The sequence below is a fragment of the Papio anubis genome, chromosome 9, assembly GCF_008728515.1.
Source record: "Papio anubis isolate 15944 chromosome 9, Panubis1.0, whole genome shotgun sequence".
In the NCBI taxonomy this organism is placed as follows: domain Eukaryota; kingdom Metazoa; phylum Chordata; class Mammalia; order Primates; family Cercopithecidae; genus Papio; species Papio anubis.
The window spans coordinates 117,452,946-117,479,906 of record NC_044984.1 but is presented as its reverse complement, the minus strand read 5'-3'; the positions used below and the strand labels follow the sequence as shown (position 1 = coordinate 117,479,906).

The window sequence follows — 26,961 nt, the reverse complement described above, 5'->3', positions numbered from 1 at the left end:
TGTGTCTGTGCCTCAGGGTGCAGTGGATTCAGGGTGGGACCAGAGTTGGTTCACAGAGTGAATAGTTGAATGTAGGACTTCAGCCTCATGAGCACCTGATTGGATTCTGGTTTTTGTTTCAGCATTCTCTCTGTCAGATTGTTTTAATAACAGCATCGGAGCTTCAAAGGTGGCCTGAGACAGGACTCCCTGTGTGGTTCTATGGTTGGGCATCTTTAAACTATGTTTATCTCCCCAAAGCCCTGTTTCTTTAAAGCTGCCTTTGAGCCCCCCAGAGACCCTGAATTCTTGGTGCTTCTCTTTGAGCAATCAGATGGGTTACGACTGGGCAGGATGAGAGGAACGCTTTTGTGTCTGCACAGGTCTGTGCTGTTTCTTCCTCTGCTTTGGGGCTGGAGACTCACCCAGACCCTCTTGGCATCTGGGCAGTGTGCAGGCTTCTTAACGACATTATGGGCGTCTGGATTCTGGTTGGTTGCTGAAAATTCTGATGGGTTTACGAGTTATGTGATGGGTGGGGAGGCCATGTGCTAGTTTTGTTTGGTTTGGTTTTGGTTTGCTAGCGAGCGGAAAATCTGATGTGACACCTTAAAGGCCAGCCCACTAGTGGCAGCACCCGATCCTCATCTCTGCTCTCAGCCTCTATGGGAGGCACCTGGCCCTGTCATTCCAGCTGGGCTTCCTCTGCCCTGGGGGCTTTCATGTGAGCCCAGAGCAATGCAAGTGTGTGTTCAGTCGGCAAGCCCAAAAGTCAAAAGAACAGCCAGAGCCAAGCTGGCTTTTGAGGAGAGAGCCCGGCTCCTCCAGCCTAGCTGCATTTGCCTGAGGTAGATCCTGAGTGCTCTGCCCCGGCCTCTCCGCCCTCCTGTGTGCTTTCTCAGCGGCTGCTCTGAAGTGTCATTTCACGTAGTGGTGACTTAACTTGAAAGGAGCCGCAGGGGGCGTGAGAGCAGCTTGGAGAGGTGGGAGCCTGGGCTGCCGATGGCTCCAGCCCGTGAAAGTGTGGAAAGCTCATTCCAGGAAAATTGGAATAATCACTGCATTGGCTGGCTTTCAGGCGGTGAGTGGTTCTTTCTTTAATTTGAGAGGAGCTCTGGGATTCAGGGAAGGGCGTGGTGGGAAACCCTGTGGTTCAGACAGACCTCACGAAGCAAGTGAAGATCCCAGGAGAAAGTCTGATTTATTTTCCCCTGGCCTGGCTCGCAGCATGGTGGGGTCCACCACCCAGGCTATGCTGGGCAGGACAGGCAGCTCTGATGTGGGTCAGAGATTCTGGGACTCAGAACATCTGCCTTGGCCCCCGCCCAGCCTGTGCCTAGCTTTGAAAAAGTCTGTTGGTGGTGTTGCATGATAACTTAAACTGCGGGAAGAGAGAAGCTCATGAACATTAAACTCTCCCCCAGTCTCTCTTGTGAATTTCCTGAACACACACATACTTATACATGCACATATACGCCCTTGCCCAATTGTGCACATACACAAGTACACATATGCTTGCAGATACACAGCCTCCCCACATGCACACTCACACAAATACATGTGCACATGCCATGCAGGCACACACATGCAACTCACAAGCTCACACACACATGCACACACACACAAATATGTTTTTCCTGCCTGCTAGCAGGGGTGTACCTACCATTTGGCATTGTTCTCATGCTAACGTGATCCCATGTAAACGGTTCCCAGGATTCGTAAGATCAGACAGCTGTCCTTTTTATGCATCGCTTTAAAGCTCAGTGTCTTACCTGAGCGAGACAACAGTCCCTGTCCACTTCTGGAAAGAGCTGCCTCTGTTCCCTTTTTTCCTCCCTGGTGCTCTGCTGCATGGTCTGGGGTGTTATAGAGATTGGCATGTTTGTGTCTGCAGGGGAGCCTCTGGGTGCTGGCTTTCTGTCCAGGGCTTCTGAGGGCCACCAGCCCAAAGGGAAGGGATTCATCAGAGACTGATAAGCTTAAGGTGTGCTGAGCTGTAAGGCCATGTGTGTGTGTTTGTGTGTGGGGGTGTGTGTGGGTGTATGTGTAGGCGTGTGTGTGTCCATGTGAGGTGTGTGATGTGTTTGCATATGCGTGTGTGGTGTGTGCATGTGGGGGGGTGTATATGTGTGTGTTGTGTGTATTTATATGTGCATGTGTGGTATGTTGTGTGTGTGAGGTTGTGTGTGCATGTGTGTGGCATGTATATGTGCCTGTGTGTGCCTGCGGGGTATGTGAGAGTGTGTGCAGTGAGTGTGAATGTGGCATTTGTATTTGGGCATCTTTAGCTTTTCATTCTGTTTCTCCCCATTTTCTGCTTCAATTCCCAGAGCAGGGCTCAGCAAACTCCTTAACCCACATCTGCACTGGGATCTTAAATCCACGTCACAGACACTTTCCCAGGTCTCATCTGATTTAACAGTTTGCAACCACCCTAGAAGTCCTTGGTGTTGTTCCCATTTTACAGAAAAGCAGACCGAGTCTCAGAGGGTTGAGTAGCCTGCCACCTGTGAAGGCAGAACCAGAACTTGGATCCCTGGCTCTTTCACTGCTTCACTCCCTCCCTCCCTCTCCCTCACTCATTTGTTATACATGCAACCTGCTCTGCACCAGGCACGGCTGCTGAGCTCTTGGCCTGAAGACTATATTCAGCCCTTGTCTTTCAGTGGGAGCCCCATATGGGAGGAGGCTGAGGAGGTTGGGTGAGGAGAGCTGGGGGATGCTCACTCTCCCTGCACTCCATGGCCACCCACCTTAGTTGTCTGAGAAGAGAAAAGGAAGGAAGTAGTGAGAGGAAGGAGCAGGCAGCCTGGGGCTGAGCCGGAGGAGAGCCCCCTGCATCTGCCCTACCAGTCACTTGCCCCAGGGCTTCCACCCAGAGTGCATGAGGCCACTCTACACTGTGGAAATCCGGGTCACTCTGATCCTGATCCACTGTTATTCTGCTATAGGAGCAGATTGTCTGTCTCCCTTCCTTTTAAAAATTGCTATATCATATATCATCAGAAAGATAGTCTGCATCATGGGGTCTACGTGTTTTAGGCTGAGGATTTCAGCATTGGTGGCTCAGGGTAGTAGGAGCAGTACTGCACATGAGGAGATATGTGCCTCAGTTTCCTCATCTGTAACAGGGAGATAACACTGTCTACTTCACGTATCAACCCAGAGAACAAGTGTGACGTGCTTGGAGATGAACCACCTGTGTGGGCAGTGGCAAATGGTAGGCTGTTGTTAGAGACCAGGCATTCCCGTAACTTACTCTTCAATGGGTCAGGAGTGTTTATGCCCAGAGATGCACACAGAGAGCAGGAGAGGCACAGATGCAAGGCAGATGAAACAAAAAGGAAGCAATTGCTGCTTTTGAGCAGAGCGTAGAGGGGAGTTCTTGTGTTAGTTTTGCAATTTTTCTGTAGCTTAGATACTATATGGAAAATGAAATATAGAAAAAAAAGAAGATTCATTCATTTAAGAGCTCTTCCTAAGAGGTTGACAGAATATTGATGTAACAAACAGCAGAGGGTTTGTACCTTAATGACCCACGAGAAGCCAAGTGAATAAAACGGAAGCTCCATCCTCATGGAAGCTGGAGACAGCTGGCCATCCCTGAAGGGGACAGGGAGCTCTGGGGAGGGGGGCAGGTGATGGAATCACACCAGCCAAACTCTCAAGAGGCAGGGCTCTCCCTAAACACCAGGCCTCAGAAATCAGGCTTCTTCCCTGATCCCTGTTGGGGCTCCGGATTCTGGCTTGGATGACTTCCCCAGGGCCCTTGCCTGGTGGCCAGAGCCTCTTCTTCCAGAGCTCCAGGTGAGGGAAAGTTGTATCTTATGATGGTTTCCTGACTCGGTGCTGGTTTTATTTGGTCCAACGTGCAGTTGCAGGTTCACCCAGTAGGTCAGCTTTGTGTCCCTCTCTGCTGCCACTGGCATCCTGGAAGCCCCTTTCAGATGAATGTTTAACCTCAAACCCTTGAGAACCTGTTGACAGGGAGCACTAGACCTGGAGTCCGAGAGTCTGGGGTCCCAGCTCTGCCCCAGTGGACCTCTCTGAGCCCTGACTGTCTTCCTGACAAAGCCAAGTTTGGTGGAAATGAATGAACGAGGCACTTGAACATGCTCTGTCACTGTGCAAATGGTAGGTGTGTCTTGGGAGAAGATAGGATGGAGACAATTGCCAGCCTTAACTTGCTGTCTACTTTGTGCCTCAGTTTCCCCACCTTGTTGCCATAGTGACAGGAATTTTCCTCATCAAGTCCCCATCACCTTTCTCTCAGCAAGACTGTGCTCAGGGGCTGGAGGGGAGAATGCAAGTTAGAAGACCTTGTCCCTGTCCTCTGTCTGCCATCAGCCTGGTTATAAGATCTTGGAGAATTCCTTTGGCCTCTTGGAGCCTCAGTTTCCTGGTGTGCACAGCAGGGTTAGCAATGGGTGCCCTCAGGAGAATGGAAAGGACAAAGGGATGGTGTGTGCCCAGCACTTTGTTTCATGCCAGTGTCCTCACTTTTCCCGTCACCCTGTGCCCTTGTAAAGCACTTCACAGCTTTCTAGGCGTGGGCACACCATTATCACAGCCTGTGGCTGTGAACAGTCTTTGTCAAGCCTGTGCAGACAGGGAATGGGGAATGGGTAAATTTAAAACACTCCTTCCGCCTGACTTCATTTGCCTGCTGGGCCTGTGCTAATTGCATGGCTGAAGTCCCCTTTCCAGGACTTTAGGTTTCTGAGATGGAAAGGATTGGGACTGGGCTGCTCTAGGACTTTCCTCAGCTGGTAGGAAGAGCAAAACTTGGTAGTCATATAGGCTCGGGTTTGAGCCCTGGCTGTGTGATCCACAGAAGCTGCTTAATCCGCATTGCACCTCAGTTTCCTATTGTGTGGAATGGGAGCGATGGTCCCCCCATGGGCATTGTGCGAGAATTCAAGAGTCTGTGCTTCTTGACTGCCTTGTCACAGGAGTGTGTGAAGTGGATGATTGTCTTGTAGAGCTCTCCTCCAGTGTCGGATTGCTCTGTACCAGAGGCTGTCCTAGGATCAGGGCCAGGCCAACCGCTGCTTTTCGTGCTCCCAAATGTTTGGAGAGCCAGTGCGGTGTCTCAGCCAGCAGAGCTTTCTGTCAGGAGGTGTGATCATTGAGCCATTTGTGCCCTGCCAGCCACCTGAACCCAGAGCCACTCCCTGGACTGAGTTTGCCTTCAGGGGAAGGTGGGCAGCAGAGTTCTCCAGCTTGCAGGTCTCTGGCTGGCTGTCCTCCACCCCAGGAAGCACAACACGTGGTCAGCAGTGTGGCTCATGGAGAGCACAGGGAAAAGATGAGCAGCTCCGTATTTCATGGCTGGAGCTTGGGTATGGCCGCAGTGCCAAGGAGGGGCCTCCCCTGGACCCAGAAAGAGCAGGGGCTGGAAGTTAGGCAGCTTCATCTTAGAGGAGAAGAGCCGGCATGCCTGTTCCCCTCTGCTGCCTGCAGCCCTCTGCCCACCCTACTCAAGAGTTCAGCCTGTTGCTCCCTCCCAGGCAATAGTGGACACTCGAGCATCCCAGATCAGACCTGGCAGATGGGGACACTGACCCAGACAGACCCAGGGCAGCTTTCCTGAGTCACTTGGAATCACACTGAGCTGGGCCAGCTGGACAGGCTCCTGGAGGCAGAACGGAGTTCAACTCCCTGTCTCTGCTGGCCTCCTTCCCTGTATCCCCCCATTTGCAGCTAGGAAGGTCTGAGCTAGTGACTCGGTGACATCCCTTCCATGTGGCCCCAACATGAGTCACATGTCATGGCATTCTCTGGGTTGGGCAGATGCACGAAGGGGCATGTTGGTGCGGGGCCCTTAGGGCTGCCCCCACAACTAGCCTGGGCTGAAGAACCGGTTGGTCCTGTGGGGTTATTTAGAAGGCATGGGGGGCAGGCCTAAGCTCCCAAGCTCCTCCTTGGAAGAGGCCTGGCCTGTGTAAGCTGTGACTGCCTGGCTTGAGGAAGTGGCATACCGAGGAGCGTCCTGTCCCATGGGGAGCTCATCCCGTGGGCAGCTCTGCTCCTCAGGGCAGCCAGTGGAGCTGGGAGGGGGCACGACGCCTGCTTCCCAGACTCAGCGCGTGTCACATTCCTCTGGGCTGCCCAGCTGGGACCTGCTCCAGCTCCCAGGAGCTTGTTACCACTACTTGATGTGAGCTTCTGTGTGCAGCCTGATAGCTTTCAGGGCCCAGTCCCTGCTCCCCACAGTGGACATGGGCTTAGGGCATGACTTAAGCCCCAAGAGCAGTGAACAGAGCTGGGCAAGGGGCCAGGGCATGGTGACCTCTCGCCCCAGGCTCAAGGCTAGTAGAACCTCTGGACTCACCTGTCCCTGGGCTCTATCTATCAGCAGACTCTCCTGGCTGGGTCTTGCCACCCTGGGGACTCTTAGCTACTTGCCAGTCACTCAGTGAGCCCCTGCTTCTCATGTGAGCCCCAGATGCAAAGCCCCACTTCTGGGCAGCTTCCCGAGTGCATTGCATCTGGCTTTTCACTGTGGCCTTGGTAAACAGTCAGGGCAGATGACCAGAATCTGTTCCAGGAAGGCGCCTGGAAGTTGGATCACCTGCCCAAGATCAGATAACTGTTCTGGGACAGAGTTTGGAATTAAAATCTTTTATCTCACAAATATTTGCTGGGTACCTGCCTTTATTAAGCAACTGCTGTGGCCGAGCCCTGGGGACACAACTTTGAACAAGGCTCGGGCCCTGAGCGCCACGGCAAACATGCGGCTATACTACAGTCTGATAAACACCAAAAGGAAAGTGGGTGCAAGGTGCCCGGGGGGCTAACTCAGCCCACGGGGCTTGGGAAGGCTTCCAGGGGGCCTGGACGGCAAGGAAGCTTCACCTGGGGGAAGGGCTGTTTGAGCACAGAGGACTCTGGCCATCTGATTCCAGGCCTATGGGGACCCCAGCAAGCCCAGAAGAGGTGTGGACTCTGGCCTTGGCTTAGCTACGTGGCCTGCAGCAATCCCTGTCCTGTCTCCAGTCTCTCCATCTGTCTGCAGGGGAGATTGTACCAGGCCACGTGTTTTCATTCTCTGAAGGGTTTCCTGATAACCTCAGGAGATGTGTTTAAAATGCAGGTTCCGGGGCCCATCACACAGAGGTTCTGATTTAGCAGGTCTGGGAGCAGGGCACAGGAATCTGCATCTTTTTTCCTTTTTTTTTTTTTTTTAGAGAGAGGGTCTTACTCTGTTGTCCAGGCTAGAGTGCGGTGGTGCAATCATAGCTCACTGCAGCCTCCTGGGCTCAAGCCATCCTCCTACCTCAGTCCCCTGAGTAGCTGCTTCTACAGGCACGATCCACCACTTCTGGCTAATTTTTAATTTTTTTGTATAGATGGTGGCTCATCATGTTGCCCAGGCTGGTCTCAAACTCCTGGTCTCAAGCGATCCTCCCACCTCAGCCTCCCAAAGTGCTGGGATTATAGGTGTGAGCCACTATACCTGGCCCTGGAATCTGCATTTTAAACAATCTCACTAGGTGTTTCTAAAGCAGCTCATCCTTGTACTTCAGTTTGAGAAAAGCCGGACTCAACCATCTTGGCTCTGACATTATCAGTCCTACAATGGTCCCGACCATGTCCCTTGATGTGGGCAGAGCCTATGCTGTTGGGATGGTGGAGGTGCCTGGGATTCGCAAATGCTGGAGCTCTCTGAGATCCCAAACTCTGCAGAATCTCAGAGAAACCATTGGTCTTAGTCCTAAAGCTTCCAAAAGTCTTGGCCAACTCCCTCAGCTCCCCATTATGGGAGAGTCTCCAAAAGTGGAGACAGGTAGGAGATGCTGAGCCCATTGGGGATAGAGGGGTGTTAAGTATTTCTCAGGTCTTGCTTCAAGCATTTCTGATCAGAAATACCTGCAATCCCTGGGTTAGTTCTTAAGGCTGTCTGCTTAGGGCTGGTGTGCCCAAGGATTATTATTAGTTAGTTAGTTAGTTAGTTTTTGTAACACTCTGTTGCCCAGGCTGGAGAGCAGTGATACAATCTTGGCTCACTGTAACCTCCACTTCCCAGTTTCAAGTGATTCTCTTGCCTCAGCTTCCTGAGTAGCTGGGATTACAGGCATGCGCCACTATGCCTGGCTAATTTTTGTAATTTTTAGTAGAGACAGGGTTTTACCATGTTGGCCAGGCTGGTCTCGAGCGCCTGACCTCAAGTGATTCAGCCACCTCAGCCTCCCAAAGTGCTGGGATTACAGGCGTGAGCTACTGTGCCCGGCTGTGCCCGAGGATTTTTAGCAAAGCTGAGCTGGCCTGACCTGATGTGGGGGCCTAGAAAAAGCTGTTTGGGGGAGGTGGAGAAAGTGGGGAGGCTGGGCAGGGGGAGGCCAGTGCATTCTGGGCCACATGACTACTTCCCCTCAAGTGTCTTAAGAGTCTGGATGTAGACGGGCTTCTCACCGTTGATTCCTCACGTGCCCTGAGCTAATTGGGCTGCAGCCCTGCTAACAGCCTGGTGACAGGCTAGCTCAGTCCTGCCCAGATGCTAGTGTCACCCTCCCAGCCAGGAGGCCCATTGGTTCTTCACCTTCTCCAGGGTGCCTGGAGCAGGGGACACTAGCTGACATATATGTGGTCAACTCAGAGTATGTCCTATTTCCTAATGCCACAAACCCAATGTACTGGTTTCCTGGGGCTGCCGTCTTAAATGACCACAAACTGCATGGCCTAAACAGCAGAAATTTATTCTCTCACAGTTCTGGAGGCCAGAAGTCTCAAATCAAGGTGTCAGCAGGACCACACTCCCTCTGAGGGCTCTAAGGAGAATCCTTCCTTGCCTCTTGCAGCTTCTGGTGGCCCCAAGTGTTCTTTGGCTTGTGGCTGTATCACTGCAGTCTCTGCCTCTGCCTTCACATGGCCTTGTGTCCTCTCCTCCATTTTTTTTTTTTTTTTTTGAGACGGAGTTTCGCTCTTGTCACCCAGGCTGGAGTGCAGTGGCACAATCTCGGCTCATTGCAACCTCCGCCTCCTGGGTTCAAGTAATTCTCCTGCCTCAGCCTCCCGAGTAGTTGGGATTACAGGCACATGCAACCATGCCCAGCTAATTTTTGTATTTTTGGTAGAAACGGGGTTTCACCATGTTGCCCATGCTGGTCTCGAACTCCTGACCTCAGGTGTTCAGCCACCTTGGCCTCCCAAAGTGCTGGGATTACAGGCATGAGCCATCATACCTGGCCATGGCTGTAGACTCTCTCCTCTTCTTACAAGAACACCAGTCATTGGGTTTTGAGCCCATCCTCAATCCAGTATGATTTCATCTAGAAATCCTTCACTAATCATATCCACAAAGACCCTATTTCCAAATAAGGTCATGTTCTGAGGCTCTAGTTAGATGTGAATTTGGGGAGGGGGCTGCACTATTCAACCCCTTGCACCCAGCAGGCAGAATGTCACCAGATAAAGGGCAAACCTGCTACACCAGCTGGGGAGTGTGGCCTGACAGCGGGTCCCAGAAAACACACCCAGGGCTTTTAGCAGCCTCAGGCCCTGTCATCGACAAGGGCAACTTTGCCTCCATGAATAGAATCAGAGAGCCCAGAGCAGCGGAGGGGGCCCAGTGGGCAGCCACTGTGGAGAGGGTGTACTAGTCAGACACATATTTTAAGGTGTCCTGCAGGAGAAAGGCTGCATTTGGCTCCAAAAAGTCAATCAAGACCCCAGGTTGAGTCCCAGGGGGCAAACTCTGTTCAGTATAGGAAATTTCTATAATAGCAATACCTTGTAGCCTATCCCAGGGGGTGGTTAAGCCCCTCTCACAGGGTGGGCTTTGCAGAGAGGAGTCCATCTTTCTCCCAGCTGTCAGTCTGTGCTTGTCTCAGAGGTTCATGCCCCCAGCCCCAACAGCTGTGGGGTGAGGTCAGGGACTCACTCTCCAAAGGCAGTGGGGATGATGGTGGCATACATAGCCAGACCCCTGCTCTTGCTCCTGGCTGGTTTATGGGTTTGTGAGTTGTGGGGAGTACCCACAATGCTTAGTCTTTAGGGCATCTACAGTGACGGCTCCTCACCCTCTGCCCCTGCCTGCACCAGCCCACTCCATCTGTTTCCCAGCTGGGTCTTCTCTACTCCTCATCAGGCCCTTCCCTCACTCGGTCTTGACACTTGTCCTCCTTCCTAGCCAGTTTCTCTGCCTGCGTCCAGCCCTGGCTCCCTGAGCTCCTCTCGAACACATCACTGGGCACGTGGTCCAGTGGCCATCTCAACACTTGGCACCTGAAAGAGTTTTCATCTCCTTCTGCTGGCCCATCACAGATGAGACGCACTGACACCTCAGCTGTGAAGGTGACATTGGTCTACACACACACACACACACACACACACACGCATACAGGGCTGGATACAACAAGGGACAAGGCTTAGGTCTGCTGCAGACCTTGGGCGAGTCTCTGCCCCATGTCTCCAGCGGTTATTGAAAGACAATGTTGCTCTGGGAAGCACTTCCTACATCTGACTTCTAGAAGTCTCTGCTGTCCAGGATGACAGAGGGTGCCTCTGAATGCAGAAAGTGCTGAGTGTTGCCAGTACCAGTGCCCCCTGTGACTGCCTAACCACCATCCATTCCTTCCCATCCTCCTGCTCTGAAAACCAACAGGCCACCTTGGGGATGATGTCCCCTAGGGGTCCCAGGCTGGCCCAGGGTGCCTGTTGGGGAGCTGCCTCCTTACCCTCACACCCACAGGCTTTACATACAATTAATCATTTAAAATGAACAGCCCTTCTGAGCCTCCTGACCTCCTGCAAGTCTCATACCAACTTGCCAAAATCCTTTCGATTTTCTGGGCCCCTTGCTTTTACCTGTCAAAAAGACATATCTTCAGGGACAAGGCGTGTCAGCTGCTCCCACAGAGCCTGGTGCCTTGGAAATACCCCATAAATGGTTGTTCCTGTGCTGCGTCCTCCTGCCTTTCCTGCCAGCCCCATTGGTTCCCCATTGACTCCGTCTCCAGTGTCTGCCGTGCACATGCTCTGGGCAGAGCCTTGTGCTCCATTCCTGGCACCATGTGGCTCTCACGCTGCCCCTGCAAAGCAGCAGCTAGGAATGAGCTGAGACCTGCTGCCTGCCCCATGACAGTGACTGGAGGGCTGTGGGGAACCCTGGATACCATGGGGGACCTCTTCACCCTTTCCTCTGGTTTTTTGGATGCTCTTGGAGAGCCTTCTGGGTGGCCCCTTGGGCTTGACCTCACAGACGGATGAGGCAGCTGCTCCAGGCTCAGCACTGCAGTTGCACAAGGATGGACAGGGCCTTGTGCAGCTGTCCAGGGGCCTCCAGCGGCTGTGGGTGGCAAGTGCCTGCAGAATGGGGGCTGTAGCTCAGCTGTCCCACTAGGAGGCTCCAAGCAAGGCTCTGAAGGGTGAGCAGGGCATAGCAGGCCCAGGCGGAAGACATCTCAGGTGCCCAGTGCCTCACTGTCACCTCATTTAATCCCACTCAACCCTCCAAGGTGGGTGGTGGTACACAAATGGGTACACTGAGGCCTGGAGCAGGTATAGGACTTGCTCAAAGACAAGGCTTGAATGTGAACATGGTCTGGTCCCAAAGCTAGTCACTCCCTGTGTCCTGCTGCTTCTGATTCATTGTGGTGTTTGTTTCTCACTAGCTTTTTTTTGCAGGGTGAGGGTGATGTGCTTACCCCGACAACCTTCCCTGATTTTCTCCCATTCCTGCTCTTGGATTTGGGGCTGTTCAGGGCCTCCTCACTTCCCACCCTGTTGACACAGGGCTGTTGCTGGGCTTGTTTTGTTTTTGACCTAGTCAGCCTGGCAGGGAAGTGGCGGGCTGTGTGCAGAGCTTCCCGAAATAGCCCCAGGCTCCCCGCCAAAGATAGAGGAGCCAGACTGTGCTCGATGGGCTTGGGCCGGTTGAAAGATGACTCAGTTCCCTACTCCCCACAACTCCCCTGCCCTGTGCCACCCCCCAGCCCAGGTCTTGACGCTCCTGCACATACCTGTGCCCCATGGTGACTGAGAGGCTCCTGTGGGCTGCAGGCCTCAGGGTGCTGGTTGGGATTGGTTTGGTGTCACCCTGGGCCCAGAATCAGGAGTTCTCATCCCTTCCCTGTTACTGACTTGCCTGATGACCTTGACCAAGTCCCTGTTGCTCTCTTGGCTTCCATTTTCCAATTTGGAATGGGGAGAGTACCTCTGTCTCCCTGCTGGCAGTGTTGCTGGGAGGGTTGAAACAGTGAGCAACGGTCCCAACCCTGGGAAGGCTGGCGATAATGCATAGTGACAAAATGATATCAGTGAGTTATTTCTCCTAGTCCTGACTGTTTTGAGCGTGGGGACACAGTTCTTTAGCAGGGCTGATCCTCAGCATCACCGTCACAACCACGTCACTATCATCATTATAGTAATAATAGCGGCTGCTGCTGTTGCTTGGGTGTTGTGTGCTGTGTGCTTTACATTCATTGTCTCTTAATTTATTCCCCCTACTACCCTATGAGGTTTATGTGGTATTGGACCTAGTCTTATAAAATGAAGAACTGAGGCTCAGAGAGTTTAAGTAACTTCCTTAAGACCAAGTGACCAAGGGAGGAGTTGTGATCAGAGCACCGTTCTGATGTCAGAGCCTGAGTTTTGCCTGCAGTGCTGTGACCCCTCCTCCAGGGGTTCCTGCTCTAGGCTTTTCTTTCCAGGCCTGGAGCCTGGTCTCTTGGGGGCTGCTCTTGGCAGCCAGAGCATCCAGTAGGTCCCCTCTGCATTCTGACGAGAGAGCCCTGGTATAGGACAGAGATCCACAAGGGGCTCTGCCTCAAAAGAGAGCCCTGGGGGAGAGGGAAATGTTTCTGGGACTGAAGGGGCCACTCATTTTAGCCCCCTCTTTTAAATATTATGCATTTAAGCAATGTCACAGAATGGAGTCGGCAAGCACTTCCTAAGCACCAGCTATGTGCCAAGCCCTGGGGGCTCCTGTGTGCCCCTCACCAAGCCCAAGAGGCCTGTATCACTCAGAATTTGCAGGTGAAGAAATGCAGCCCAGCCAGGGGTGCAGGCCATCTGCCCAAGGCCACCCATCTGAGGCCACCGGCTGGGCAGTGGCAGTGCTGGTACTAGAGCCAGGTCTGCCTGGCATACCTGCCCCTCCTCCACACTGCAGAGATGAGGAAGCTCTCAACCACCAAGCACTGCCCTGTTCCTCATTCCTGCCTACCCTTGCTTGCCCAGGCATAGGCCTGGAAACACAGGCCTTGCCCTGAGCAGGGGTCAGCGGGCCCTAGGGCAACACAGGTTCCATCAGCAGAGCTGGGCTCTGCGTCCTTGTGGACCTCTGTGCCTGCAGGCCTGTGTTATAAATATATTTATAGGCATTGCTGTTTGTGTGTGTGTGTGCACATTTGCTTTCGTATGTGACTCGTCTCTTTGTACTGTGTTCCCCAAGGTCACAGGGCCTGGTGAGTTTTAGAGGCAGAGCACATGTAACCCCTCATCTGTCCTGCATTGGTAGTGGGATGAAGCAGAGGTGATGTGCAGTTGGTTCACACTGATATGTGGTGAAAACATTGACGTGCAGATCCACAATTCCTTATCCTCAGTTCCAAAATCCAGCACACTCTGAAAACCAGACACTTTTTTGTAACTCATTTGGCAGCAAAATTTTGCCTGAACTGAGGTGAGGCTATTTATAGTCCAAGTGAGGCTGTTTATAGTCTTTATGTATTCTATATTCACGTCTTTCACTTCAAAGAGTTCAGTGTATTTATTTATTGGATGCTGCTGAGATATGCAGCTTTACCTGTCTAAAGTTCAGGATATTCTGAAATCCTAGATACATCTGGCCCCAAGAGCAAGAGTGCTGTACTTTTTTTTGCTGGTTGTAAATAGCCTTAGCCTTTGCCCCTGCCCCGTCCCCCTTAGTGTCCCTTCCCTGGGATTCCTGGAGCTAAGTGGGCAATGCTGTCCACAGGCACCTCCAGGATTCCCCCAGCCCCACAGCCAGCAGCAGTGCCCAGCCGTTAGATATTTTTAGTATTCCCGTGGGCGATAGAACACATCTTGGTTACCAGGCATAGTGTTCTCCATGCTGTCTAACCGCCTCACTGGATGTATTACCACCTCCCTTTATAGATGAGTAAACCAAGGCTCAGTTGCAAGTATCAGATCTAAGGATGGAGAGATGAGAAGTGCAGGCACTGGACCCCAAACTTTCCCTTCTACCCAGTTGCCTGTCTGGGAGGGAGTCTGGGGACTCAGCAATCTGTCTCCCTGGATTTGTTGAAATGGGAGGCAGCAAGCGACAGGGTCCCAGGTGCACCAGAGGGGAGCAGACAGATGCAAGCCAGGCCGCTCCACTTGGCAGGGAGGAGGAAGAGGAGCAGGGGCCCCTTGGCTGCTGCAGGGCCTCCCTAGGAACCTACCGCCTATCTCTACACCATAGTTCCTGCTTCTCAGAGAGTCCCTTTGTTAGAATACTTGTGCCTTCCTCCACACCCAACTCCATCTCTTCCCAGCAGCCAGCAGCCCATGGCACTCATAGCTGAGCTTCAGCTCTTGGGTCTTTCCTTCAGAACTCTCTGAAGCCACTGGCATACAGGGAGATGGCATAACTTTGTCCAGACTCTGTCAGCAGCTGTTCTTGGGGACCCTGCTAGCAGCCACCTTCCCCCACAACCTTCAGAAGCTCCCTTGGACGCAGGAACTTTGTCAGGGTCTGAAAGCCACAGGCTTCCCCCTTCTCCTGACTCTCCAGTGTACAAGTTCTTTCCCATTTCCTGTGAGACGCATCATCTTGTGATGACCAGTGACTCCCACCATCCACCACATTGGCCCTGGCTCAGAAGCCTTTGGTCTGAGAAGCCTTTTACTCACTGGGACGCCTCCTATCCACCCTGCCCAAGCCATGCCTGACATGCTGTAGTGCAATGAGAGGGCCTGCTCTTGGACAGTGGAGAGATCTGGGAAAGGGTTATGGCTGTAGTGGTTAACCATCCTTGGGTGGTAGGCACATCAGCAGACCTCTCCAGAGCTTGTTTCCTGTTTCCTCATCTGCAGAGTGGGCTTAGGGTTGGCTGCCCTCACAGAGCTGTTGATGAGGATTGGCCTTAGGACTGGCACCCTGCATAGACCATACCTTGTCATGAGCCCTGATTCCCATTCCACTAGCAAGACCTTTCTTCCTGTATACCCCTTAAAGGGTCAGAAAGTTTCTCAGAGCTGCCATGAGTGTAAAGAAGTCAACTGTGACCTGTTATGAAGAACTTTGGGTTTAGAGGCAGAGGCTCTGGGCTCCAGTCCCAGCCCTGCCCTATGTAGATGGTGGATGGATGCATGGGTGGATGGATCCGTGGATGCATGCATGAATGAATGGCTCAGTAGCTACATGGGTAGATGGATAGGTGGATGCGTGGGTGAAGGGATGCATGGGTAGATGCGAGTAGGGTTGTATAGGTGGAAGGATGAGTAAATCAACTCTCTGCCCTTTTCTGAGCCTTAATTTTCCATCTACCCAATGATAGGGTTGGATTACAAGTTCTTCAGTTTCTGAGGTTTGTGACCCCATCTGTGTCAACCTGGCACCCTTAAGGACTGCTGCCCCCTTAGGTGGTGACCTATAAGGAGGACCATGCCTATACCCAGGGACCCTGGAACCCTCTCTGAGTTCTACCTTCCACCCTGCCTTGGGCCTTCCCAGCTCTGACCTGGTACCCTCCTTGGAGTCTCTGCGCTCCTCATCCCTTTCCAATAGGGGTGCAGTTTTCTTCTGGCTCTTTTGTTGACAGAATCACTTGTTTATTTGTGTTGGGGGGGGTCTGTATGTCCTGTGTGCAGTCACTTCCCTCCAGGCCACTCTGCATTCATGCAGGATGAGCTGCTGAGTGAGCACTGGGTGGAAGTGTCATGCGCTGGGGGCTTGGCAGAAGGACTGTCACAAGGCCAGGGCGACTTTACTGCCAAGGTGGCTCTTGAGTTAGGTCAGGAGCTAGGTCAACTCAGTAGGTCAGGATTTCCCGGTGGAGGGGGAGACCCAGGTGATGGCACCCAGATGGGCTGGGTCCCCACAGGTGAGGGTGTCAGTTCGCCAGCCTGTGCAAAGACTTCCAGTGCCAAGGCAAGGAGCTCAGGGGTGCTTTAGTGAACGAAGGTGAATTCTTGAAGGGTTTTAACCAGGAGGTGACCCAGTCAAGTTCCTTCTCCTGCAGTATGCTGGAGCATCTTTGGTTAAAAATACAAAAATAAAGGTCAACACGGAAAACTCACCCTTGATTTGTGCTCTGAGCCCTTGGGGCCTGGGGGTTGATAAAAAGAGCCAGGATGCTAGCTTGCAGAAAAGGGAGTGCTGCCAGTACTTGGAGAAAAAAAGGAAACTGATACTTGGAGTTCTGCCTGACCTTTCTTTCCTCATTTTTTTTTTTTTTTAGGTGAAATTCAATAAGCTTAAACATGTTAAAAGTGCACAATTCAGTGGCATATAGTATGCTCACAAGGTTGTGCAGCCCCCATCTCTATCTAGTTCTAAAACATTTCCATCACCCTGAAAGGAACCCCTGTCCCTGTTAAGCAGTCATTCCCCATTCCTCCCTCCCCACAGCTCCTGGCCACCATCTGTCTGTGTGCTAGCTCTATGGATTTGTCTATTGTGGACGTTTCATAGCCACAGAATCAGGCATACACTGGACGCTGGGCCCTTTTTTAGGCTCTGTCTTGTCCCTGCTGTGCTACAAGCTCACCATATATTTGCTGCTCTGTGGCCCTCAGGCCAGTCCTGTGTGTAGCCTGGGTGGAGCTCCCAGCCTCTGACTGTCCAAGAGAGAAGCTCAGATGATATGAAAATGAATCAGTCAAGCTTGTTCTGGGGGAGAAGCGGGTCTCCACCCTTCTGGAGGCATTAGTGGGTGTATGTGGCCAGGTGCTAAAGGGCCAGAAGGTGGTAAAGCTGGGACAGTGCCCCTTACTGCAGAGAGTGCAGACCCAGCCCTGGAAGTGAAGTCACAGAGCCTTGTGGGCATCTGGCTTCCCAGTCAGGTTCCTCCCTGACCTTCTCTGGGCCCTCTGCCCCACATCTGAGACCTTTTACCAGATTCAGGCTAAGTGGCTCAGTGCTGCTATGGAAAGGGGCAGGGGCTGAGCCACACAGGAGGTGACTGGTTGACTCACTGCTCTCCAGATGACCCTTGGAAGAGCCCCCAGAAAAGGTCCCATGCTTGTGAGCTCCTCCTCTGTGACTGTTTGGAAACACGTGGGCTCTTCAGCCTGTGATATCCTTGGTTGGCCTTCTCCCTGCCTGGTTCTCTCCCTGCCCAGATGCTGACCTCTGCCCCCACAGCTGTGCCTCCCCTAAGTACTTATGGAGATCTGTAGAACACCTAGCTGTGGGCTTGGCCCTGAAGATGCAGAAATGATGCAGATGCGGGCGCTGCCCTGAGCTTCATGATTTGGGGACAGACAGTGGGAATGGGGTGTGGTGGGAGCTGGGGCTGAGGTGCTCTCAGTGCACCTGGGTACTCAGCTTTGCCCAGAGTAGTCTCGGAGAGCTTCTCAGAGTGAGTGCTGTGTAAGCTGATTCTTAATAGACACTTTGGAAATTTGCCAGGTGGACCCCGTGGGAAAGAGCTTTTTCCCCAAAAGAACCAGCAGGGGTGAACTTGAGCACTTGAGCAAATGCCTCAGGCAACAGTTACCAGCTTCTGCAGCGCTTGGGGCCAAGGTGTAAGAGGCAGGTGCTGCTCTTGAGGGCTTTGGAGCTGAGGACTGCAAACAGGGAACAGCAAGAATGACAGTAGGGAACAGCAGGTAGTTGGGAACAGCAAGAATGGTGGAATGAGAGAGGGCCTGGAGAGGCTGTGGGTGGGGCACAATGGCTTCCAGTGACATTCTGGGGAGCTGGCAAACACAGTTGGATCTGCATTGGGAAGATGTCCTCTAATGGTTTCTAGAAGGAGGATTTCAGGGGAACCAAACTGGAAGCATGGAGACCAATTAGAAGGCTGTCTCTGACACCCAGGGAGTGCTGGCGAGGGCCAGAATCAAGAGGGATGGAGGCAGAGGGCAAATTAGAGAGAGACATAGCAGGTGTTCTTCCCATGGCTCAGCCATGGGTGTCTTGGAATTTTCAGGGAGGGGACCCCATGGTGGCACTGGAGACGGAGACCTGGTGTACATCATGACCTCCTCCCTGGCAGCCCTACAACCTTGGCTGAATTGTCTGATCTCTCCTGGCCTTGGTTTATCCTTCCGACAAAATGCCCAAAAAGAAGCAGTAAAGAATGTGGGTTTGTAAGTAGTTTGAAGAGTAAAAGGTCAGGGGATGAAGGCATAGTTTGTTTTTTGCTGCCTAGTGGCCCAGAGAGGAGGGAGCACCTGTCAGGTATACAGGAGGTGTCCCCGGGACTTGGGGCCCAACTGGCATGGAGGGTCACATTCCAACTTCTGGATCCCTTGGGTCTGCAAAACGGTCCCAGTTCTCCTCTCCAACTCTGAGAGCAGCTGCACCTGATTCCCCCAGGGCCTTGGCTGTACCTCCTCCTCTGTGGTTAATAATTCAGGATGAGCCAGATGGCTCTGTTTTCCCCTTCCTTCTCTCCCATAGCCTCCTAGGGCGTGTTCCTCGGCTAGGGGTGGGCATGGGGGTGGGCAGCCCAGGAGGCTCAGCCACTTGTAACTCAGATGAGCCGTCACCACCAGAGCCTACAGCCTCTATGGGCCCTGGGGCTCCAGGTTCTGGCCAGGCACCCCAACTTCAGAATCCATAGGCCCATTGCCTGGGGAAGTGGAGAGAGCCCTGAGAAACCACAGGTCCTGCCTCCCGCCCAGCTCTGATTTCAGATGGGGTCTTGTCTAGGGCACTTTGTAAATACTTATAGGGTAAGGAGACCAATGGTACCATTTGCATTCTCAGGAACATTCTTTCCTTAGCTATTCTGAATGTTCCTGTTAGGAAGAAGTTCTTTTTGTGTTTGAAATAATTAATTTATTAATTAATTTATTTATTTATTGAGACGGAGTTTTGCTCTTGTTGCCCAGGCTGGAATGCAATGGTGTGATCTCGGCTCACCACAACTTCTGCCTCCCGGGTTCAAGTGATTCTCCTGCCTCAGCCTCCCGAGTAGCTGGGATTATAGGCATGCGCCACCATGCCCAGCTAATTTTGTATTTTTAGTAGAGATGGGGTTTCTTCATGTTGGTCAGGCTGGTCTTGAACTCCCTACCTCAGGTGATCCACCCGCCTCGGCCTCTCAAAATGCTGGGATCATAGGCGTGAGCCACCACGCCTGGCCTGAATTTAGGTTTTTAACCTAAAGTTGCCCTGAAGATATGCTCCCTGGTTAGGAAGGAATTCTCACATATGTTCAGACGCGCTTTTCTCTTTCACATTTGGGATCTGAGGCTTCTGAGTACTCTGACTTGTCTGGCGCTGAGCAGCAGATCAGTGGCCTCTACTTCCAGTTCACACCTGCTTGGTTCCCATTCAAGGCCAGGGGCTAGACCTCAGTGAACTGCCACCTCCTGGGTCTGCAAGGTCCTGCAGGGACCTGCAGGGTGTCCCCATTCTCTGTGATTCTTAGCACCCATCTTAATAGGATTAGGCTGGGTATGGAGAGAGCCAGGGCCTGATACTATCCCAGCCCCTGGCCCGGGACCTCCTGGGAGAGGACAGGGACAGTGTCCAGTGTCACCCAGTGCAGGGACAGCCTTTCTTTGTCAACCCAGGAGGGCTTGTTAGAAGAGGAGGGCTGGACAGCTCAGCTCTTTCCTACCTGGGGTCTGGCAGCAGGAGGCCACTCCTGGCTCTGGGCCTCCTGGAGTTGGCAAGAGCTGCTGACCGAGAACCCGACCCAGGACCATGAAGGCAGCGTCCAGGGCAAGCCAGCACAGTGGCCATCCACATACCTGTATGCTCAGGTGAAGCCGCCACAGTGAGAAGCTGGCGCAGAACATTTTGGGGCAGCTCTAAATAGAAATTTGTCTCCCAGGCAACGTGGACATGAGACATCAGCCTACACGCCTCTATGTTGGCTCCCAGACTGCCTAAAAGCTCCAGCTAAGTTCTCCAGAGCGCTCAGGTGATAGCTCTTCTTCTCAGACGAGTACATTGAGGCCACTGTCATGCCAGACATGTAAGTGGCCAAGCTTGGCCTGATGCTGCAGCCACTTTCCACTGACCCACAGCTGTGACTCATCACCACTGCCTTGACATCAGGGCCAGAGCCTGGAACGCAAGCTGCAGGGCCTATCAGAGTGAACTCAAGGAAGCCCAGGTGGGCTTGGGACTGGGCAGTGTTCTAAGATCCAGATGAAGCAGAGGTGAGATTAACACCACAGGAAAGAACCCCAGGGAGAGGCGGAGGCAGGACATTGGCTGGTGGAGTGTGAACACATCATAAAAAGGTGCCACTCTATTTCTTTTCATCGTGCTTTCACTAACATCTTGTAAGTGTGTGTGTGTGTGTGTGTGTGTGTGTGTGTCTTCAGACTATCATATTAGTATATTGGGGATGCTTTTATGGAGGGGGCTTGTGGGCAATCACCATTCCCTCTACCCTGTATGCTTCTGCTGGCGAAGGGAGCAAGATGCGGGTGGCTTAAGAGAGCCTGGCAAGAAGAATTCTCACCCAGAATCTGTTGAAAGGACCTAGTTTTGAAGCTGAATGGAAGATCCCATAGCCTGAGCTACCCTCACAGTGGTCCAGAAACATGTGAATCTGAGCCAAGTCTACTGATGTGTGATTAATTTACAAATAGGCGTGCAGAGCAGAACGGTGTGTACACAGGAGCCTGCTGTTCCTACAAAGCTGCATCAAGATGTCACTGAGTTGGGTTTTATTTTAGTTCTAAGTATTGTATCTATTTAGCACCCAGTCAGCATGGTGCCGTGTGCACGCTGGGCAGGCTGAGCTAGTGGCGTTTACTGCTTCCTACACAGGAGAAGCCTTTGAGGTAGTTCCAAGCCCCATGTGCTGGGCCCAGAGCAACTCCCCAGATTCACAGAAAGCTCATATTTCACGGGTGGTCGTTTTGCAGAAGAGTCGGCACATGATGAAAGGGTGGCACATTGGGAACACTGGACTTTATGTCGAGCTGCATCTGCCCTTTACCCCAACCAGCTGCAGTGTCTTTCCCCTGACCAGATTCACACCATGTCTTCTGTGGACTCAGAGGACAGACTTTGAGACTTCAGAACCATCATACAAAGAAAAAACACCTTAACTTATTTGGTGTTTTCAACCATTTTTTGACCTTGGGGTAAAGTGAAATGTACCTTTTCTTTTCTTTTTTTTTTTTTTTGAGATGGAGTTTTGCTCTCTCACCCAGGCTGGAGCGCTGTGGTGTGATCTCAGCTCACTTCAACCTCTGCCTCCTGGATTCAAGTGATTCTCCTGCCTCAGCCTCCTAAGTAGCTGGGACGACAAGCATACCCCACTATGCCAGGCTAATTTTTGTATTTTTAGTAGAGATGGGTTTTCACTTTGTTGTCCAGGCTGGTCTTAAACTCCTGACCTCAGGTGATCCTGTTGCCTTGGCATCCCAAAGTGCTAGGATTACAGGCATGAGCCACCATACCTGAGCATAAATGTATCCTTCTGCCCTTCAGGAGGAAAGGGTTTGCTTCGCAAGTGAATAACATGCAGAAGGTCAAAGGAAGATGTATCATCCTACTCTTAGTCAGGACTTTCCTGAGTACAACAGAAATCCAGTTCGAACTCAGGCAAAAAGGACACCTAATTGGAATGCTCATGTTCATCATCCGTGGAAGGACAGCAACTGCTGGAGCCCAGGATTCTCTTGGACTGCATGGAAGAGGGCACAGCTGCTGACAGCTTCCCTGCCTTTGCCACCAGTGAAGGATTGACCCACATTCTCTCTTTGACCCCAAGTTTAAAAAAGAAAATCCCTGGGAAGTGTAAGCAGGGGTGAGATCATGGCTGCAGATTGAGGACGTGCTCCAAATCCCTAAATCTGATAGAACAAATGTTATTAAAAGCCCATATCCATGCGGGCAGAGAAATGCCTTTAGGGGCTAAGAAATCATGCAGAATCCTGAAAAGATGCAGTGAAAATGGGATTCAACTGAAAAAGGAAACAATAGCCAAGATTGTACCCAGGAGGTAGAGAGGTTTCTAGGTGTGGATTGCTTGAGCCCAGGAGTGTGAGGCTGCAGTGAGCTATGATTGTGCCACTACACTCCAGTCTGGGCGACAGAGTGTAAGACCCTGTCTCTAGGATAAAAAAATTATAAATAAATAAATTGATGATATAGCAAGTGAAAAAAATGACAGATATAGAGTGAATAATGTAGAGTTTTTAAAATCCAGGATAGGTATTTTATTATATATACAAACCTACATAAGTGATAAAATTATATGGAACTTAATACATACACACACTGCACACACAAATAAATACAAGTAAAACTGGCATATCTGACTGAAGTCTATAGAATGTATCAGTGTCAATATCCTGATAGTAATATTATAGTTTTGTAAGATGTCACCACCTGTAATCCCAGCACTTTGGGAGGCTGAGGCGGGTGGATCACCTGAGGTCGGGAGCTCAAGACCAGCCTGACCAACATGCAGAAACCCCATCTCTACTAAAAATACAAAATTGGCCAGGCGTAGGGCGCATGCCTGTAATCCTAGCTACTCAAGAGGCTGAGGCAGGAGAGTCACTTGAACCCAGGAGGTGGAGGTTGTGGTGAGCCGAGATCACGCCATTGCACTCCAGCCTGGGCAACAAGAACGAAACTCCGTCTCAAAAAAAAAAAAAAAAAAAAAGATGTCACCACTGGGGGACACTGGACAAAGTATACAAGGGATCGCTTTGTGTTATTGCTTACAGCTGCATGTGAATTTACAATTATCAATAAAAATTTCAATAGAAAAATCTGTTGGGAGTAACAGATTAGTTACAAAAATCTAAATGACTGTTAGTTTAAATGGGGATGTCAAAATGAAAATTTTAAACAGCAGTGTTTGAACTAAATGGCAGTAAGAACACTGGATGTAAAAACCTATGGGATGAAGCCAAATCAGTACTCAAAGGAAAATATATAGCCCTGAATTCATTTATTCAGAGACAAATCAAGTTAAAAATTATTGAACTCAGCTTTCAATTCAAGAAGCTAGAAAAACAAGTAAATTCAAAGAGGTTAAAAAGGGCCAGGCAAGGTGGCTTACACCTGTAATCCCAGCACTTTGGGAGGCCGAGGTAGGAGGATTCCTTGAGTCCAGGAGTTGGAGACCAACCCTGGCAACATAGACCCTGTCTCTACAAAAAATAAAAAATTAGCCAGGTGTGTGGTGGTGCACACCTGTAGTCCTAGCTACTACAAAAAATAAAAAATTAGCCAGGTGTGGTGTGGTGGTGTGCACCTGTAGTCCTGGCTACTTGGGAGGCTGAAGGGGGAGGATTGCTTGAACTCAGGAGGTTGAGGCTGCTGTGAGCTGTGATAGTGCCACTGCACCCCAGCTGGGGTGCAGAGTAAAAAATAATATACAAATAAATGTTACAGCTCTTTTACAAGGAACCCTGTTACCAAAATCAAAGAAGGAGAATTCAGTAACTCCACAAAACTACAGGCTGTTTCACTTAAAAAAAAAAAAAAAAAACTCAAATAAAATATTAGCAAATTTCATTCAACTGAATGTATTATTACAGCATGACCAAATAGGATTTATTCCAACAATGGAAGGGAGATTCAAGAGTAGAAAAGAATTTTCATCTAATTTATTATATTGGCTGTTTTAAAATTTTACTTTATATTATTATTGATTGATTGAGACAAAGTTCTTGCTCTGTCACTCTAGCTGGCGTGCAGTTGTGTGATCATGGCTCATGCAGCTTGAGCACCTGGGTTCAAGTGAGCTTCCAACCTCAGCTTCCCAAGTAGCTAGGATTACAGGCGCGCCCCACCATGCCCAGCTAATTTTTAAAATTTTTTGTAGAGATGAGGTATCCCTATTTTGCTCAGGCTGTTCTTAAACTCCTGGCCTCAAGAAATCCACCAGCCTTACTGACACCTTCATTTCAGACTTCTGGCCTCCAGAACTGTAAGAGAATAAATTTATTTTGTTTAAAGCCACTCAGTTTGTGGCATTTTGTGATGGTTGCCCTAGGAAACAAACATACCCACTGTCTATTCCAGGGTAAGAATAGAATGGAAAAACTAGACTGGGCACCATGGCTCACACTGTAATTCCAGCACTTTGGGAAGCCAAGGAAGGCAGATCATTTGAGGTCAGGAGTTCAAGACCAGCCTGGCCAACATGGTGAAACTAGGTCTCTACTAAAAATACTAAAAATAAAAAATAAAAAAAATGTAACCGGGCATGATGGTATGCACCTGTAATCTCAGCTACTCAGGAGACTGAGGCAGGAGACTTGCTTGAATCCAGGAGGCAGAGGTTGCAATGAGCTGAGGTGGCACCACTGCACTCCAGCATGGGCAACGGAATGAGATTCTGTCTCAAAAAAAAAAAAAAAAAAAAAAGAATAGAATGGAAAAACGAGAAAGGTGAACTTACATGACCTGCTGGTTCACACGAACCTCTACCTGCGAATTTAGAGGGATCGCAGATGGGTATTAACCCAGGCATTTGCTGGAGCAAATATAAGCCTTCTCTGGAAAAACAGACCCTCATCCTAAGCCTCAAAAGAATTTCTACAAATATCTTCCCCAGAAAATGAGCAGTTCTTAGTCAAAAATAACTGAGTACAAGAGGAGATAAAGCACTAAGAGCCAGAGCCAGCATGAACAATTTACAGCAGAAACAGACTCTGGAGACTTCAGATGCTGCAATATTTAAGCATAGCCAATAAAATAACTGTTCAGTGCATTTAAATAAATAAAAGGCAAAGTTGAGAATATGTGCAGGGAATTAAAAGCTCTAAAGAATGATGAAGCAGATTTGAACAACGAAACAGAACTTTAAGTCAAACATGGAGAAATTCAGAATACAACACGGGAAGAAAAGGAAGCTGCAGAGAGGATAAGACACATACATGGAGAAAGTCTAACGTTTATCTAATTAGAGAGCCAGAAAGAGAAGAGAGAAATAGAACAAAGTCTATGTAAGTGAGATTCAGCCCTTAAAAGGTGGCTAATACTTCTCTGTAGTCCTGGGCTTAGTGCTTGATTTCAGCCCAGCCAGTCAAGTGGCTCACGAAATAGATGCCAAACCCTTTGCCTTGACTCCTCCCCAACCTTGGTCATTTCTTCCTGCAAGAGGGGTATCGACGAGCAGTTTCTGAGAACTGAGAGGCCTAGGACAAGGTGTCAGTGAGGGGTGGGCCTTGAGGATATTGAAGACATTGCCCAAAATCATGCAAGGTCCTTTCCCTGCACTTCCTAACTCAAGGGAATGTCATTTGTACTGTAGTACATGAGAATGTCATCGCTTGGAGTTGGACAGTGCATAGCCTGTGCAGCTGAACACAGCAACCCAGCTATCTCTGATGCCTTTTCTGCCCAGGTTATGTGCCCATGGGACTTTCCAAGTTTGACCAGTGGTTTTTTCCTATGTGTTTCGTTTCCTCCCTGTTTCCCTCCCTGGAGAAGGATGAGATCTGTCATCGGCTGGAGGATTTTATGGCATGATAAAGGGAAGCTAATAGCTCTGTAAAGAAGAGCCAGTTACCTGGGAAACTTTCCAGGCATGTTGTGTTTCTGGCAGCCCTGGGAGGCTGGGCTGTAAAGGCCACACCGCTCACAGTGCTATGGAGCAAGGCCTGGGTGAAGTTGTACAGACACGTGAATGTACCTGTCCCTACCTCCCCTAAGGACACTGGCTGGGCCTTTCGTTGTCCTCTAGGTCCTCTGGCTCTGCCTGCTTGCTCCCTTCTGAGTCGAGCGTTTGGACCTGGTTATTGGTGACCTAAGATGCCTGGGATTTCTGCTCACCTAACAGTGCAGTAGATCAGTCCTGGGTCACAGCCCAGGAGATACAGAGTCTGGGACCGTTCTGCCCTGACTCACTGTGTGGCCTTGTCAAATGACTCAGTCCCTCTGGGCTTTTGTCTTCCCATCTTGCCCTGACTGCTTCTGAGCATTGAGTTTCCAGTGAGATTGTTGCAGCAGAGTGTTTATAAACTGAGCTGCACTGAGTGTGTCTGAGAGGGGGTGGTAGTTATACTAAGGGCATTTGGGCTGCCTGGCATTGCCATGTCTCATTCAGGGCCCAGCTTGTCTCTCCCAAACTTGCCCATCAGAAAGTGCTGAGATGACTTCAGATACCCCCACCCCCACCCCACACCGTGGACAGCAACATCCAGTTGTCCTGTTTGACATTTATGCCCTGCACATGCTCTTGAGGAGGGCAAGTCTGGCTCCATGAAAAGTCTGAGTCACAGGCGCTGTCAAGAAACAGGGACATGGCAGGGAGTGTGCACTATTCTTGGAGAATCTTAGCTGTGCTAAGGAACAGCTAACAGAGCAGTTTGTAATTAGCACTTTGGCTGCTTGGCGGCGGCGTTATCTGCCTGTAGAGGGTTTTTTTGTGAACATTTGCCAATTACCCTTCTTAAGTACCTACTAAGTGCCAGGCCCTGGCTGCCTAGCACCTCTTGTGAATGGAGAGACAAATGAAAGATGTTGTCCTTTTCTTTTGTCCAGGCACCGTTCTAGCTACTGGGATTATGGCAACAAATAAGACAGACAAGTTCCCTACCCTCCTGTCACCTGTGCTGGGATGGAGGGAGGCAATCTTCAGGTACACAAATCAGATCATTGCAAAGCATGGCAATGGGACTGAACTGGGCAGGAGAGGAAAGCTACACTGCAGAAGGGAAGGCATGGCATTTGTGCCCAGACCTGGTTGATGCCAGGGAGTGAGGGAGCAGCTGTTCCCTGGCCTGGGGAATGGGTGCTTCCCAGGCATGGCAGCAGCTGGAATGGAGAGCTAACATAGTGGGTTCCTAGCAAAGCAAGCATCCATGTGACTGGAGAGTGGTGGTGGAGGAGCTGTGGCTCATGAGCAGGCAGGGCACACGGGATCTTACAGACCTAGAACCTGGAAGTAAACGGAACTGAGG

The 26,961-nt window shown here is 50.8% G+C and overlaps 1 protein-coding gene across 20 annotated transcripts in view; it reads left to right on the top strand.

Moving 5' to 3' along the window:
* PITPNM2 (phosphatidylinositol transfer protein membrane associated 2) overlaps positions 1–26,961 on the top strand; it is a 167,185-nt gene that overhangs the window by 74,676 nt on the left and 65,548 nt on the right. The window contains exon 1 of one of the 20 annotated variants that reach the window (XM_021923075.2): positions 4–1,060. The exons of 18 other annotated variants lie outside the window; for them this stretch is intronic. The gene's annotated coding sequence lies outside the window, so the exon portion shown is untranslated. Of the gene's footprint in view, positions 1–3; positions 1,061–19,135; positions 20,320–26,961 lie in introns of those variants that run through there. One more of the 20 variants, XM_021923082.2, reaches the window with a different exon arrangement.